The sequence below is a fragment of the Mesoplodon bidens genome, assembly GCF_964165515.1.
Source record: "Mesoplodon bidens genome assembly, chromosome: 7".
Taxonomy (NCBI): domain Eukaryota; kingdom Metazoa; phylum Chordata; class Mammalia; order Artiodactyla; family Ziphiidae; genus Mesoplodon; species Mesoplodon bidens.
The window spans coordinates 27526912-27545373 of NC_138164.1; positions in this window are offsets into that span (position 1 = coordinate 27526912).

Sequence of the window (18462 nt, forward strand, 5' to 3'; positions counted from 1 at the left end):
ATGATATGTCCATTGATGAAAGTAGGGTGTTAAAGTCCACCACTATTATTGTGTTACTGTCAATTTCTCCTCTTATGGCTGTTAGTACTTGCCTTATATATTAAGGTGCACCTATGTTGGGTGCATATATATTTATAATTGTTATATCTTCTTCTTGGATTGATCCCTTGATCATTATGAAGTGTCCTTCTCTTTCTCCTATAACAGTCTATTTGAAGGTCTATTTATTCTGATATGAGTATTGCTATGCCAGCTTTCTTTTGATTTCCATTTGCATAGAATACCTTTTTCCATCCCCTCATTTTCAGTCTGTATGCATCCATAGGTCTGAAGTGGGTCTCTTGCAGACAGCATATATATGGGTCATGTTTTTGTAACTATTTATTCAGTCTATGTCTTTTAGATGGATCATTTAATCCATTTGCATTTAAGGTAATTATTGTGATGTATGTTCTTATTGCCATTTGTTAATTATTTTAGATTTGTTTTGAAGGTCTTTATTCTTCCCTTTCTCTTTTGTGCTCTTCTCTTGTGATTTGAAGACTAAATTTAGTGTTGTGTTTGGATTCCTTTTTCTATCTATTGCAGATTTTTGGTTAGTGGTTGCCATGAGGTTTTGGTATAGCAGTCTGTATGTATAAATAAGATTATTTTCAGTTCCTGGTCTTTTAATTTCAAATGCATTTCCAGTATCCTGCATTTGTGCTCTCCTCTTCTCACAATTGCTGGTTTTGATATCATATTTGTGTGTGGATGATTTCCTATATTTTCTGTGTGTTTGCCTTTACTAAAGATGTTTTCCATTCATAATTATCTCATTTCTAGTTTTGCCCTTTTCTTTTCTGTCTAGGGAAGTTTCTTTAGCATTTGTTACAAAGCTGGTCTGGTAGTGCTGAATTATATTAACTTTTGCTTGTCTGTAAAGCTTTTGATTTCTCCACCGAATCTGAATGGGAGCCTTGCTGGATAGAGTGTTCTTGGTTGTAGATTCCTCCCTTTCAGCACTTTAAATACATTAATATATTAATTATATTAATATATTTAAGTATATTAATTAATATAATTAAAACATTGATTGTATAAATATATTTAATTATATTAATTATTATAATTAAAATATTAATTATATTAATATATTTAAATAGATTAATCCCTTCTGGACTGCAGAGTTTCTGCTGAGAAATCAGCTAATTACCTTATAGGTGTTTCCTTGTATGTTATTTGTTGCTTTTCCTTTGCTGCTTTTAATACCTTTTCTTTGTCTTTAATTTTTGTCAGTTTGATTACTATTTGTCTTGTTGTGTTCCTTCTTGGGTTTATCTTGCCTGGGACTCTCTGCACTTCCTGGACTTGGGTGACTGCATTTTCCATGTTAGTGAAGTTTTCAGTTATTATCTATCCAAATATTTTCTCAAGTCCTTTCTCTCTGTCTTCTCCTTATGGGACCCCTATTATGAAAATATTGGTGCATATAATATTAGCCCAGAGGTTTCTTAGATTATCCTCACTTCTTTTCCTTCTTTTTCTTTTATTCTGTTCCCCAGTAGTGATTTCCACCACTCTGTCTTCCAGTTTACTTATCCATTCTTCTGCCTCAGTTATTCTGATTTTGAGTCCTTCTAGAGTATTTTTCATTTCATTTACTGTATTTTTCTTCTCTGTTTTGTTGTTCTTTAGTTCTTCTAGGTCTTTGTTAAACATTTCTTGTATCTTCTCCATCCTTTCCTCCATTCTTTTTCTGAGCTCTTAGATCATCTTCACTATCATAACTCTGAAGTTTATTTTGGGGTAGATTGCCTATCTCCACTTCACATAGTTGCTCTTCTGGAGGTTTATTTTGTTCCTTCATCTGGAACACATTCCTCCACCATCTCTTTTTGTCTAATTTTCTGTGTGGTTTCTGTTCTTCAGACTGCAGGGTTGTATTCTTTTTCTCACTTCAGCTATCTGCCCCCTGGTGGATGAGGCTTTCTAAGAGGCTTTTCATGATTCCTAATGGGAGGGACTGGTTTCCACCCACTGGTGGGTGGAGCTTTGTCTTGTCCCTCTATCAGATAGGGTCATGACAAGGGGTGTGACTAGAGGGCTGTTGGCTCAGTAAGACTTTAACCAGCCTGTCTACTCATGGGTGGGACTGTGTTCCTGCCCTGTTGGTTGACTGGACTGAGGCATCCCATCACTGGAGCCTGCAGGATGTAGGGTGGGGCCAGGTCTTAACAAAATTGTGGCATCCAGGAGGGCTCACACCAAAGAGTACTTCCCAGAACTTCCACCACAAGTGTCTTTGTCCCTGCAATGGGCCATAGCTGCCCCTGACTCTGCCTGAGATCCTCCAATACTAGCAGGTAGGTCTGGCCCGATGTTTTATGAGGTCCCTGTTTTTTGCCCTGTGTCCTGGTGCATGCAAGACCTTGTGTGTGTCCTCCAAGAGTGGACTTTCTGTTTCCTCTAGTCCTGTGGAATTCCTGTGATCAAACCCCTCTGCCCTTCAAAGCCAGATTCTCTGGGGGCTTCTCTTGTTGCCTGACCTCCAGGCTAGGGAGCCTGAAGTGGGGCTCAGAACTTTCACTCCTATGGGATAACTTTTGAGGTATAAGTATTTTCCAGTTTGTGGGTTGCCTTCCCAGTGGGTATGGGATTCGATTTTATCGTGATTGTGCCCTTCCTACCATCTCATTGTGGCTTCTTCTTTGTCTTTTGATATAGGGAATCTTTTCTGGTAGGTTCCAGCATTTTTTTGTCCATGGTTGTTCAGCAGTTAGTTGTGATTTTGGTGTTTTTGTAAAAAGTGGTGGGCTTACATCCTTCTACTCTGCCATCTTGTCTCCATCTCCCCTGATGCATGTTAGTAGATACTGGTCAAAGAGCATTTGAAAGTCACTATGTCACTTTCATCTTGGAGTTGCAGAGCATGAGGAATCTGGTTATCCTGCTAATTTTCATATCGTCTATCTTTTTACTTTAATCACTTACTGGATTTTTTGTACTATTGTTTTAACCAACATTCCCCTAATTACCAATAATGTTGAGTATCTCTTTACACATTTAGTGGTCATATATATATATACATATATGTGTGTATATATATATTTATATACATATATATATATGTGTGTATATATATATACACACACACGTATCTATGTGTGTGTGTGTGTGTGTATATATATATATATATATATATATATATATATATATATCTCCTGTTTTGTAGTGTGCCTGTTCCAGTGTCATACCCATTTCATTTCTATTGGGTTTCTTTGTAATTTCCTTATTTATTTTTAGGAGCTTTTCTTTTTTTTTTTTTTTAATTTAGGATGCAAGTCCTTTGTCAGTTATATGTGTTAGAATTATGTTGCCCACTCCGCAGGTTGCCATTTCACTCTTAGTTTGAATTTCCAGAATTTTTAATTTTAATGTAGTTCAATTTATGATACTGCATTTATAGACGGTGCTTTATTTGTTTTCTTTATAAAAAATGTGCCTATCTACCTCAAGTTCATGTCAGTAGTCTCATATAATTCTCTAAAAGTTTTACTCTTTTTCCTTTCATACTAATATCTATAAAGTATATGGAATTAACTTTTGTGAACAGTATAAAGTAGAAGTCAAATTTCATATTTTGAAAAATATGGATATCCCATTAGCCTAACAATTTAATACAGAGATGTCTCCTCATTCTTCTTTCTTAGCTCCATTTTTCTCATAAGTCATGTATCCCTTTAATATTGGATCTGTATCTGCACTTTCAATGTTATTCTGTTGTTTATTTTTTTTTTAAACTTTTTTTTCTTTAAATTTTATTTATTTATTTATTTATTGCTGTGTTGGCTCTTCGTTTCTGTACGAGGGCTTTCTCTAGTTGTGGCAAGTGAGGGCCACTCCTCATCGCGGTGCGCAGGCCTCTCACTATCGCAGCCTCTCTTGTTGCAGAGCACAGGCTCTAGACGCGCAGGCTCAGTAATTGTGGCTCACGGGGCTAGTCGCTCCGCGGCATGTGGGATCTTCCCAGACCAGGGCTCGAACCCATGTCCCCTGCATTGGCAGGCAGATTCTCAACCACTGCGCCACCAGGGAAGCCCAATTCTGTTGTTTATTGATGTATATCATGGTTGCTATTTTTTATTGTACAAGTCTTTACAAACATTAAAATCAGCTTGTGACCAAACACAGGAATACAGCCACTAGAATTTTGATTGGAAGTAATTTGAAAAGTTATATGTATCCCAGTGTTCACTGAAACATTATTTACAGGAGCCAAGATATGGAAGCAGCCTAAGTGTCCATCAACAGATGAATGAAAAGATATGTGGTATATATATATATATATATATATATATATATATATATATATATATATATATATATATATATAGTGGAATATTACTCAACAATAAAAAAGAATGAAATCTTGCCATTTTTTACAACCTGGATGAACCTGTAGTTCTTAGTGAACTCTATGCAAGGTGAAATTTCAGACATAGAAAGACAAACACTGTATGTTTTCACTTATACGTTTAATCTAATAAAACAAGACAAATGAACAAGTATAACAAAACAGAAACAGACTCACATATACAGAGAACAAACTAGTGGTGGCCAGAGGGGCGGGGGTGGGGAATGGGTGAAAAATGTGAAGGGGACCAAGAGGTAAAAAAATTACTGCTATAAAATAAATAAGTCATAGGGATGTCATGTACAACATAGGGAATATAATCAATATAATCATAATAACTTTCTAGAATGCATAATCTATAAAAATATCTTATCACTATGTTGTACCCCCGAAAATAATATAATGTTGTAAGGCAAATATATTTCAATTAATTAATTTAAAATAATCAATTTCAAAAACAACTATAAGTCAATTTTGGGAGAATTTGTGCCTTTATAGTATATTTTGCATGATATATCTAGTTTCTAAGTTCCTCTCTAAAGTTTCTTAAAATATATTATGATTTTCTGTATAGATATCATTAATATATTCCATTTATTTTTTGGTATTTTATAGTTTTGATGTTATTTATTTTTGTTTTATTTTATTTATTTTTTTGTCTGTGTTGGGTCTTTGTTGCTGCACGCGGGCTTTCTCTAGTTGCAGCAATCAAGGGCTACACTTTGTTGCAGTGCATGGATTTCTCATTGTGGTGGCTTCTCTAGTTGTGGAGCATGGGCTCTAAGCACGTGGCCTTCAGTAGCTGCAGCACACGGAATCAGTAGTTGTGGCTCATGGGTTCTAGAGCGCAGGTTCAGTAGTTGTGTTGTGCATGCTTAGTTGCTCCCCAGCATGTGGGATCTTCCCAGACCAGGGTTTGAACCTGTGTTCCCTGCATTGGCAGGTGGATTCTTAACCACTGCACCACCAGTGAAGTCCAGTTTTGATGTTATTTTAAATGAGATTTTTCATCATTAAATTTCCTGCCCATTTTCTTGCATATTACAATTTGTATGTATTGAAATTTTATGCAGCATTCTTCTAAACTAAATTATTATTTCCATTATTAATCTATAGTTTCTTTTGGATGTGTCTACAAATATGACAATATCCTCTCTGAATATGTTTTTCCTTTACAGTTTTTATAATGAATAACCTTATAACTACTTAAAAAATAAATACTTTATTTAAATATTTCAGACAAGAGAAATTCCAGACTCAAATTATTTTAATGGTTATTGCTACACTATCTTATTATCTCAGAAATTAGGAAAAGATAGAACTCTTCAATTTGTTCTATGAGAACAGCCTAACTTTGATAAAAAAACCTGACTAGAAAGTTACAAGAAGAAAATCATAGACTAATCTCATGATCATAGATGTAAAAATATTGAATGAAATACAAGCAAAATGAAACAAGAAATACAGAAAAAGAATCATGTAATACTACTTAGTTGAGGTTATTCAAGGAATGCAAGGGAATTATTGCATTTTAAAATTAATCAACATATTCAACATTGTACTAGACATTTTAGCCAGTTCAGTAAAGAGGCAACAAAATATATATATGTATATGTATACATATATATATATATGTGTGTGTGTGTGTGAGTGTGTGTGTATATATATATATAATTCATTCAACTTAATTAATTTATGTTGATATCTCATAATATTTGGGCACTTTGACATCAAAACAAATAGTAAATATGTGTTCAGGAATGCTACATATTATTTCACATAAAAATATTTTTGAACATCTGAACTGTACAAAATATACTTTACTAGCTGTGGTGGAAAATATATGGATGAGGTAGACTTCATTCCTACCTTAAAGAAACATACAAACTACTCATGGGGGTGAACAATGGACTATTTTAAAATACAATGCAATGCACTATATACATTGGCCCTTTCCTAATAACTAACACAAGATGTAAATCCTTGATTTAATCTCCTCAAGTTAGAGGCCCAAACTACAGCCTAAGGACAATCTATGTGTTTTGCATACTCTAAACTATGACCATCTCCTATTGTCTGCTATTTTTTCAATTTATTTTTTTTGAAAGGGAAAATATTTACTTGTTTTTTGCTTTGTTGAATTCTAACTGAAATTTAGCATGTCATTTTTTTACATTCTTTTTTATACATTTTTTAAAGATTATGCTCCATTTACCTTTATTATAAAATATTGGCTATATTCCCTGTGCTTTTCAATTTTTTTGGTTTGTTGAATTTTTGCCTGTTAAAGCTTTCTGAGTGGCTTAAATACACATTAATCATTCAAGATTTAGTGCAAATTACTTCAATCATATTGCTTCCTTCTGACAACAGATTAGCCCACCTGCTCTAAGAGAAAGTTATCATTGTTCTGGGGAAGTACATGTAAAGTGGCTTTGTGGAGAATTTACTCGCTTAGTGCAAGTAAGTATAGAACACTGTTATAGAAATAGAAAGCCTGACTGGTATGTAGATGTTCATAAAAGGGTACCGTTCTGGTATATAAAAAACACTCAAAACTTCTCGACTTAAAACCACAAAATCATTTTTTTATTAACCTGCCATTTGTGCAGGTGTTGATAGGAAAATCTTATCACTGGTTCCTTTGCTCCTTCTAGCTTGACTGGAGTTAGAAGATGGTTTTTCGAAGATGGGCTCACTCGTATGGCTGGAAAACTGGTGTTGACTGTCAATTGGGTGCTCAGCTGGGACTGTCATACCCCTCAATCCCTTCCTACAATATTCTCTCCAAAAGACTAGTTGAACTTTCTCAGAGCATGGCAGCTTGGAGCCAAGAATGAGTATTCAAGAGACAGGCAGTGTCTAAATTCCTTAAATCTAAGTATGGAAACTAGTGGCATCACTTTCACAGTATTCTATTTGACAAGTAGTCACAATCTCTATCCAGATTCAAGGTGGGAGAATCAGACCCCACCTATTAATGGGAGAAGTGTAAAAGAATTTGGGTTCATCTTTAATCTATTACAGTAAATGAAATCTCTAACCCCTACACAAAGGACTCCTAGGCTGAGAGTAAATATGTAAAAAATTTAAATTTTACTGCTATGGGAATTGTACTGCCATTTCTAAAACTAGGAACTGGGAAGAAAACAAATTCACTCTACACATTGTCTCTCCCTTTTACTTATGTGCTTTTTTCTTTCTACAGAAAATGTTTCTCTTCTCAAGATTGAAATCTCAGAATTGACTCTATTCATTTTATACTGAAACTATATTGTGAGATAAATTGGCTTTTTGTAGCATAGTGGCAGAAGCTACCACCATTTATCACATTTTTTCTTTAAGAATATTTACAAAATTTTACAACAAAACATACGTGCAAACATACAAACAAATAATACAAACAATGCAAACTTATTTGAATGATATAGATAGACTGTCATCAACAGAAATACCCTGATTAACTCCAGACAAATAATTAATGTCTGTGCCAAGACCAATTACTGTTGATGCTATGTTGACAGACACACATTAATGTTTTCTGGAACAGCAGAACAGAAGAGTGACAGGCCATGAGTTTTACATGAGTCCCAAAACCATGTCAGCAGCAACAGCCCAGCCCAGCTGTAGTAGCTGGGGAGTGAGGCAATAATAATAGACCTTTAAGAGGTGCAAATGACTCAAAAACACTGCTGAGAAAAGGTGCTTTGTAGCAAATTCACAAAATCCAAATAAAAACTAAAGGAATAGAAGGTGGCAAATTGATTCATGTTTCAAAAAACTCAAAAATAAACAAAAGGTCAGCTTTAGTCATTTTAAGTGTTCCTGGGGAGTTAAAGGAGGCATACTGGCAATATTTTTTGAGAGTAGCTGACGTTCCTTCCAAAAATGAAACCCAATTTTCCCTAGATTAAAAAAAAAATGTTTTTATGCTACTCATATTGTAGGCCTAATTATAAAGCAGTTTTACTATGTAAAAATTGGCTTTTCTGCCTTCAATAAAATATATGTGATATTTCAGGGAGAAAATGAAAAGAAGGTTTTAAATTGTCATGTCATTTTGAACAAGGTGCATGAAACATGCATCTCATTGTATTCAGTACTAAGCTAGATGCTATAACAAGACAATTCCTGGGACCTTTTCTTTTTTATGTGTCGGCAGGGACAACACAAAAAGGATAAGCTGCCTATTATTGAAGGGACCTAATTTCTAGTCCCAGACCCATTCTGCCAAGAATTTTGTTTCTCTGAATGCAGTTTTCTCATCTGCAAATTGAAGTGGTTAGACCCAGTCTTCTCTATAACCTTCTTTGGCTTTAATGTCTAGTGTATTATTCTTTTGAGATTTTTGCTCTGGGATGGAAATAGTTTAATACTAATATGGATTTTTAGGGTTATTTCATCTTAACTTTATTGAGCACATAATATTGAATCCTGGCCTTTTTGGAGAACGTTGAAAATCTGATCTCCTTCAGTACCAATGCACTTACTCTTCTCTCTGCTCAGGCAACACTGCTATCAGTGAGCAGGACTCCCTTACCTCTTGGATATCCTCATTCAAATGTCACAGAGAGACTGTTTCCTGACATACATCCCAACATTCCCTACCCTCTAACCCAATTATTTTTCTTCATAAATTGTAACATTGCCTGATATTGTAATTATTTTTTGTTTTGTCAATTTCCCCACTAGAATGTAACATCCATAAGGGCAAGAACTATGTTCTATTCACTGTTTTATCTAAGAACGTCTGGTGCATTACTAATTATTTCAACTCATATCTGACTGATCTCAGTTTTGATACTTTTTCCATGATTTCCCCCTGTCCTTTTAAATTTGTTTCAGCTTCTAAGCTTATTCTCAATGCTTATATAGGACTTCTCATCAAATATTCTACCGAATTGCAATTGAGTGATCTTTCCACACAAATAAATATTTAAACTGAACGTGAAAGAGCTCTAAGCACTGTGGTTATTTCCTTCTTTTCTACCTTTCACTAACTCAGTTGTCCCTTTAGATGACTTGTTTATGAACTGATTTCACCTTCCAGATTTTTCACTTTATCTGATTAAGTTTTTATTTAACCTGTGTATCTCCAGTAACTAGCACAGAATTTTTCACATAGCAGGCAGTTAGTAAGTGTTTTTAATCAAAAAAGGTATTAAAACATGCTGCCAGAATTAAAGTTTTCCATTCTTATAAACTGTATACATTTGTTTAAATTTTATGTTGAATATAGCAAAACAAGGATAATATAAATTTTATTAGGTAGGACAAATTACCTAATAAAATAATTTTAAACAATATCCTCGCCACAGAAATAGGTATTTGGAAAGAATTCATTGTTTTGGTTAGCACTTAGTATTTTTCTATCACATAGGAAAATGTTTATTATTATGGCCATAAAACCTTCAAGCCTTGGCACTTGGCTACTCATTTCTAGATTAATGTCTTCTAGCTTCATTAGAAGACACAATCCATGTCTTTCCGTTTCTGTAGTGCACCACTGTCTCCATCAATTTTACATCTTCTCTCATGTTGTATTTGAGTTTGTAGCACTCTTTACCTCCCCCGTCCAAATACTGTTGTCCTTTGTTTAACTTATACCTAATCATTTCTCAAACCAGCTGTGGTCTTGGGTCTGTGTGATAACTCTATGCTAAGCCTGGTGTTTGTGTTTGGACACTTTACTCCTGTTGTATGCCTTAAAGAGGACTTTGCTCATTTCCCTTCACTATATCTGCTGAATGGCATATTTCATTTGTTTACTGTTGCTGTTTCCTGAGCATCTCTATGCTATGTTTCAATATTTGAAGCTGCGATTTGCCATAAGCATAAGGCATTCCGACAGTGCTGTTTAATGTTATCTTACCAGTTTCAGGTCTTCCCTGCAAAGCCATGTTTGCATAACTTTGTCTTCCATCCTGTGGTCAATTAAGGGGGTCCGATATGAACAGTGCTTTACTCCAGTCCCAGTAGATGATTTGAAAATTGTAATTGAATTTAATTCTTTCAATTCCACACAGTCAAAGAGATTGGAACATTGCCTATTTTCTACTCCATTTTCTCACTTTAGAGTCAGCTATTCTGATGAAAAGAGTTTCCCAGTGTTCACTCATTTGTTTTTCTAGAAGCAACAACAGTGCATGTCAACTTCAATTTTGTTTTCTCATTAGCTACCTGAAAAGGTGTAAAACCAATAACAAATGTTTGCTGTTTAAAGACAAATTTCAAATTTCTTTCAATTTTATTAACATATCCTTCACATAGTTGTACTCCAGTTTCATTTCCAGCCTTATGTCACATTTCTTCCAAGTATGACCACTTTGTTCCACCAGGCTTTATCTACTGCTCACAAACGTACCTTGTTTACCTTGTTCATACCACCTCTGTTCCTGATAGGAATACATAATTCTCGTCTAATTTAACCCCATATTTGAGGTACAACTCATACCCCATCACTGCCCTGAAGCCACACTTCACTAACTATATTATAATCCAATTTGTTTACTTAGGTATCTTACTGTCAGATTTTATCTCTGTGTTGGCTTCCTTGTAATTTTAGGCTATTGTCTTCTCTTTGCTTATCTATCCACATGAAGGTGTAAACCAAGAACTGATACATGTTATGTTTTTATTATTTGTAGGGACAATGACCTTAAAATAAAGCCTGCCATCAAATTGCATAGCTGAGGATTACTGTGCAAATATTGCAGCTGTGCAGTAATCCATGGCAAAAATCCATGAAGAACTAATCAGTGAAAGCTAGAGATTATGTCCATATTAAGCTCTCAATCATCACTCTTGTTTATACCTGTGGAAACACAAATGGTCTCTCTACATAAAACCAATTCGGGAAGTGAATTATTTATTAGAAAATAAATATATTTTTCCGCAATCAATCCAAGTGAAAACCACATGCATCCCTAAAGTGCTTTTTAACGTTTTTTTTTTTTTCTCAACTGATTTCAAACAAGCAAGCAAACAAGCCTCGTTTCCTAGGAAGCCATTCATCAGATATGTACAGTTTTAGAGGTTAGAGACAGAGTGAGAGCAGTCATCACAGAATTAGTTCTTCTGCCAAGGAGCTGAGAATAAGATTTCTACCCTGATGTCCCTGAGGATCAGAAAAGGAAATAGTCCATGACATGAAAGACTCTTCAGTATGTGCCTAATACTGGGGATATAGCATATCAAAATTCCGGTGACTTACAAAATGTTGAGCAGATTATTGGAATATCTAGTTAACTGAGCAAAATAATAATCCATAGTATTAAATATTTTTATGGAATATTTGTGGTGAGTGAGGAGCAAAGTGGCTCAGACTGGGTAGGTAGTAAAAGATTAATTAGACTGAATGCTTAAAGTTTTGCTGCATGCTTGTGAATATGTGGCAAGAATCAAGATGCTGGTTTGGAAGCTACATCAAACAGAAATTTCAAACCACATTGATTTCAGGACAAAAGGAATATGCTAACTTCAGATGTAGTTGATCCTTGGTTCAATGTTAAAGTTATATAGTTTATCTCCCTGTCTCTTATCATCTTTTTTAAAAATTATTTTTGTTTTATTATCAAAGAGGCTCTCTTCTATCTGTCACATGTGGATTGTTGCTGCTCTAGAATTTCATTCTCAAAATTCCACATTCAGCTAACTGATTCCAATTGGTTTGAGCTATGTCATAGGCCCATTTTTGAACCACTGTGGTCATATGGAAGGAATCTACAGAATGGCTTAGTCCTCAGTTCATGTCTCTCTCTGGGAATGACTTAAATTTTGTATCATTCAATACACATGGCTGCATGATTAGGACCTAAAGCAAAAATGAAGTTCTGTTACCAGAAGAATATGGAACCGACTGTATAGCACAGAGAACTCTACCTAGTGCTCTGTGGTGATGTAAATGGGAAGGGAATCAAAAAAAGAGTGGATATATGCATACATATAGCTGATTCACATTGCTATACAGCAGAAACTAACACAACATTGTAAAGCAACTATACTCCAGCCAAAAAAGGAGAAGAAGAAGAACATGGAGTGTATTCTAACTGTCAAAAATAACATTTTTTTCAGAAAATACCAAATTATCTGATCTCAAATAAGTTTTTTATTTCTTATAAAAAGCTATATCTAATACATTCAATACAACAGTTACTCCAACTGAATAAACACATATCTTGATGGAAAGATAGTTCAGTCCAAAGTAAGCATGAACTATGATCCCTAAAAATATAATGAATGTAAAGGTTAGTGGAAAACTCAAAGCATTTCTGCCCTTGTGCTTAAATCAATATACATTCAGTAATTCATATCAGAGCTTGCCTTAATAATTATGAAAAAATTGAATGAGGTAAATAAGATAAGCATATATATAAAACATGTCTATCCATTAAAATATTAGATTGGACACTGAAAAATATTAATTAAAACAGTCAGTGGGCAATTTTTCTTTTCAATACAGACTTGAATAAGAAAAATACATTTGGAATTTAATGCAAAAATTTTCCAGCTTCCAATGATCTAAGAAATTTTCACTTGCTAGCTCCAGCCAAATACTGCTATAGTATAGGAGACAGAGTATTTAGTCTATATATTATTGACATTATTCCCTAAATTATTCAACCAATATAACATTAGTAACAGAAAAGGAGACTTAATATCCTTAATGGAAGAGAAGTGTTCAGGCGTATGGTGGAGAGAAGATATTAAACAGATAAAGAGCACAGAAACAGGAAATGAAACTGTTTGTAATCAATAACCATAATATCATTCATCACTAGCACATTCTGCACACCCCTATACATCATTTGCTGAAACTTGAAACTAAATTATTCCATAATTTTTAAACTCTTTTCATTTCTGAGTGCTAGCTAATTATAATTGAATCATAATTTTAAAAGTTATTATGAAGTATTTTAGACATAGAAGATAATACAGTGAACAATCACATATCTGCCCCCAGTCAAGGAAATAAACCATCACCAACAAGAATGTGAGTTCCTCTGTACTCCTATCTGAATTTGTCTTCTCTACTATTCATAAAAATTAAATAAAACAAACAAAAACTTTGTAAATCAATTAGTTAGCTATAAAATATATGTGAAGAAAACATTTCAGGGATCATTTGAATGAATTATTTCAAATGATGGATTCACTGTGACTGTAGTCACTCCAAACTGGCATATATATGTGTACAAATAGACATGAAGGAAAGTTGAGATAAATACATGAATATTTTATTTATATATCCTTAGCATAGCTTACTCCCTCTAATCATGTTTTTACAAATTTTGATGGCTGTGAATTTTATTAAGCAATTTATTCCATTGTTTTTACTGATTTATTTCTTTTAAACTTTATAACGTCTCTATGAGGTAAATATTATTGTATCCATTTGAAAGAGGAGGGAAATTAAAGATCAGTCAATGTAATTTCCAAAAGCTATACAGAAAGAATATGGCAAAGTTGAGATTTGACTTTGGGTCTATTGACCAAAACTAAAGATCTAAACCATATTATTTTTATTTTTTTCATGATTGGCAAAATTTTATTCTTTTTTATGGCTTAGTAATATTCCATTACAAGTATTTTATGTCTGAGTAATATTCCATTACATATATGTATATATATTTATATATACCACATCTTCTTTATCCATTCATCTGTTAATAGATACTTATGTTGCTTCCATATCTTGGCATTCTGCTGTGAACATTGGGGTACATAAATCTTTTCACATTAGTGTTTTCATTTTCTTTGGATATATACCCAGGAGTGTAATTGCTGGATCCTATGGTTGTTCTATTTTTAATTTTCTGAGGAACCATTGTACCATTTTCCATAGTGACTGCACCATATTATTTTTGTTTGTTTGTTTCTCAGTCACAGGCTATTCCTTTTAATGTTCCACACAAGCCTTCAACATCACTAAATATTTCCTCTACATACTTCTTTGAAGATAACTTTTTTATATATTTGTTGTGATATCAGCTGTCACTGTTATCACCCTGTAGGAACTGTGTCTGTTTTCTCTGGCTGCTTTCATACCTTAAAAAAATAAACACAGAAAACAAACAACAAAAGAAAAAACTTCTGTATTCAGTAATTTAACTAGGATGTACTTATGTATAGTTTTACATACTTGGAAGTTGAAACCAAAAATATCAAAAACTTGTCCAATGTCAAGCTATTAATTCTCAGAATCAAAAATCTAATCCATGTTTCTGTGATGCTAATATTGGCCTCAGTAATGGACTCTTCCTTTAGTGTTCCAGACAATCCTTCAACATTCTGAACGCTTCCTCTACATTCTTCTTTTTGCTGTTATCATTCTGGGAAAAATATTTATGGTGATAAATAGCTTAGGCAGTTGTTTTTCTGTCATCAATGGCAATTAGCAAAATCCATCTGTGTGAGAATTTTCTGCAACAGATCTTAGCCTCCTCAACAAAAACAGCAATGACAGTAAAAGGAGGCTGCAGGAGAGACATTTAACTAGTAATTTAAAAAGAAGAGAGATTTAAGCAGCATTTCAACCAGTTACAATATATGGATTTTATTTGAATTTTCAAAATATTATACATATATATGTGATAATTTCAAAAATGTAAACTAATTGGATATTTAATTTTATTTTTAAGAAGAAATTATTATTATATATAATGTTAAAATTTAATATTATTATCAATATTAATATATTATTACTTTTATTCAGCACTAAAAGGCAATGAGCATCATGCCATGAAATGACATAGAGGAAACAAATGCATACCACTAAGTGAGAGAGGTCAATCTGAAAAGGATGCATACTGTATGATTCCAACTCTGTGACATTCTGGAAAAAGTAAAACTGGAGATAGTAAAAAGGTCAGTGTTTGCCAGGGATTGGGAGGTTGGAGGGATAAATAGGTGAAGCACAGTATTTTTAGGTCAGTGACACTATTCTGTATGTCACTGTAATGGTGGATGCATATCATTATACATTTGTCCAAAGCCATAAAATGTAACAACACCAAGAGTGAACCATAATGTAAACTGTGGTCTTTGAGTGATAATGATATGTCAAGGTAGGTTTATCAATTGTACCAAATGTACCACTCTGGTGGGGTATGTTGTTCATGAGTGGGACAGGGAGTATATAGGATATCTCTGTTCATTGTTTTCGATTTTACTGTGAACCTAAAATTTCTCTAAAAAATAAATCTATTAAAAAAGAGAAATTATTTTTAACTTAGAGGAGCATGTTAATACTATTGTGGTTATGTTTATTAGGAGTCATTATGTTTTAGAAATACATACTCAAATATTTATTTCTAAAAATTTTAATGCCTGGGACTCACTTCTGAATAATCAGGGGATAAGGATTATGAGTGTGGTTAAAGGAAAAAAAATGTAATGACAGAATAACTGTTGAGGCTGTGATAGGTACATGAAAGATAATTACACTATCCTCCCTACTTCAGTAACAACGTGAAACTTTTGAATAAAATATGAGATTTAAAAAGTCTTTCTTAAGCCTATCAAGATTCCCACAATATTCACTGGAATTTTAACTTAGGCTCAGGCCTATTCCTTGTATCTTTATTTAAATAATAACATTCTAATCATGGTCATGGGGAAGAACATGAAAATTATTTAATCTGTTCTTTCCTTCTCAATAACACTTAGGGGAAGAAATAAAGTACAAGGCTGAAGTAGTGGAGAAAAACATTTCAGACACATGAAGAAGAATGTTTCATCTATGATTACATATTTTAACAAGGCATTGCTAAATGAAATTATATTTGAGATTCTTATCACCAGTTTTTACCTTCAGTTTGGGTTTACCTTTTACATTCTATTTTGTAAATTTTTGATGACCCTAATATATTACAAATTTAGTATCTAGTCATTTGTATTCTAGAACGGTAAGACTGAGATGATTTGGATACATAAGTGCTTTCACCAATGCCTTTCAGAAAATATGATAAATGTAACCATAGCTACTGCTAGGTGAAAAAAAAAAGCTTATTACATTTTCAGAAAAACAACAACAAGGTCAGACATCCATTTTTTGTGTGTACAGTGTGAACACTCTTCTTTGATTCCAGTAGGTAATAGAGAGTAAAATATGACTTTGTGAAGCTTTCCTCTTTGCCATCCCCCATCAAAGGAACAAAATGTTACATGGAAAAGAAACTATACCTCTCTTTTGTGCAGCTGACTTATTTGTTGACTATGTTGAACAAAGTTTAAAATTACCTCTTTCAATTTGAACCTTCTGCTGGACTGTAGTAACATGTAGGCTTGGGTGACAATATAAAGTAACTGTCCTCATGTGCAGAGCATAGTACAATTTTATTCCACTATTAATGTGTTATGGGCTCAACTGTGTCCTCCAAATTCATATGTTGAAGTTTTAGTCCCCAGTACCTCAAAGTGTGACTCTATTTGGAGAGTGGTATTCTTATAAGAAGATTAAATTTGGACACACACGTATGAAAAGAAGACCCCATGAAGACACAAGGAGAAGATGACCATCTATAAGTCAAGGAGAGATGTCTCAGAAGCAACCAAGCCTGCCAACACCTTTATCTCAGACTTCTAGCCTCCAGAAGAATGAGAAAATGCATTTCTGTTTTTTAAGCCCCCTTGTTGGTGGGACTTTGTTATTGCAGCCTTAGCTAACTAATCAAAATATTAGAAAAAGTAGTTGATTTTTTTTAGAGGGAAAAAAACCCTTGTATTTAAAAGTAGAATTTCAATGTCCCCAAATGTGTGTGACTATAAGACAGTGGAAGAATCATATCAATCCTTATGATTGGATCCTACTGTTACACACCTTTGGCTGCCAATTCAATGTTTTTGATAGTTGGTCCATTAGGGTGTTTTGGTTGCGGCACTCTTATTTCTCACCAATTGATTCTAAGAATCATGTGGCAAGACGTCAAAGATTGATAGGTATTGTGTTCATGTAATCACAGCTCCCATGCTTCCCATTGGCCGAGTAAGCCATTCAGGACTTGGAGTGAGTATAGAAAATCCAAACCCTGCTTAATTTTCATTCTTTATTAACCTTACCAAAAGGTAGAGTTGTAAATAACATAAGATCATCAATACTATACACGGTGACAGTCTAGTTGTAGTGGAGAATCAGAGAATTCCAGATATTGCCATTTTATTCTCTTGAAATGACTTAGTGAATAACAGGCTTAATCACCAATGTTTTCTACAGAGTCCAGCACACACATTCAAGTAGATACATGATAGTACAGTATACTCTTTAAGGTCACAGGATCCAGAGCCAGTGTGCCTGGGATTATATCTTGACTTCCCAATTTAATAATATGCAAGTTACTAGAAACTCTATTATATTGTCTTCCACTTGAAATGGAATTTAAATGTACCTGATTTTAAAAATTGGGGTAGGGCTTCCCTGGTGGCACCGTGGTTGAGAGTCCGCCTGCTGATGCAGGGGACACGGGTTCGTGCCCCGGTCCGGGAAGATCCCGCATGCCGCAGAGCAGCTGGGCCCGTGAGCCATGGCCATTGAACCTGCGCATCCGGAGCCTGTGCTCTGCAACGGGAGAGGCCACAACAGTGAGAGGCCCGTGTACCACACACACAAAAAAAAAAATTGGGGGAAAGGTTAATTGGGTCTAAACATAAAGTGCTAAGAACAACAGTAAGAATATAGTGGGCAATTAATAAATCTTTACTATTATTATAGTCAAATGTGAAGAACCATTAGGGCCACCAAACCATTACCCCATCAAACTACTGAAAATATGTTTATATACTGATGAGCTTTCTCAAAATAATGATAGAAAATAAATTCTTTGGAATAAATAAGCCACATTTCTTACTTTCTCATGCCTCAAGTAACTGTTTTACTAAACTTCATTGATTCTACTCACTAAACTCTCACTCTTCCTCTATTTCCACACTTACTATTTTTCTAAGACATTTTTATTCTAAGGAAGTTTGTTAACATTTCTGCTCACCACAAAAATTTATATATATATATATATATATATATATATATATATATATATATAATGTACTAGATAATAAGCTCCAAGTGTGCG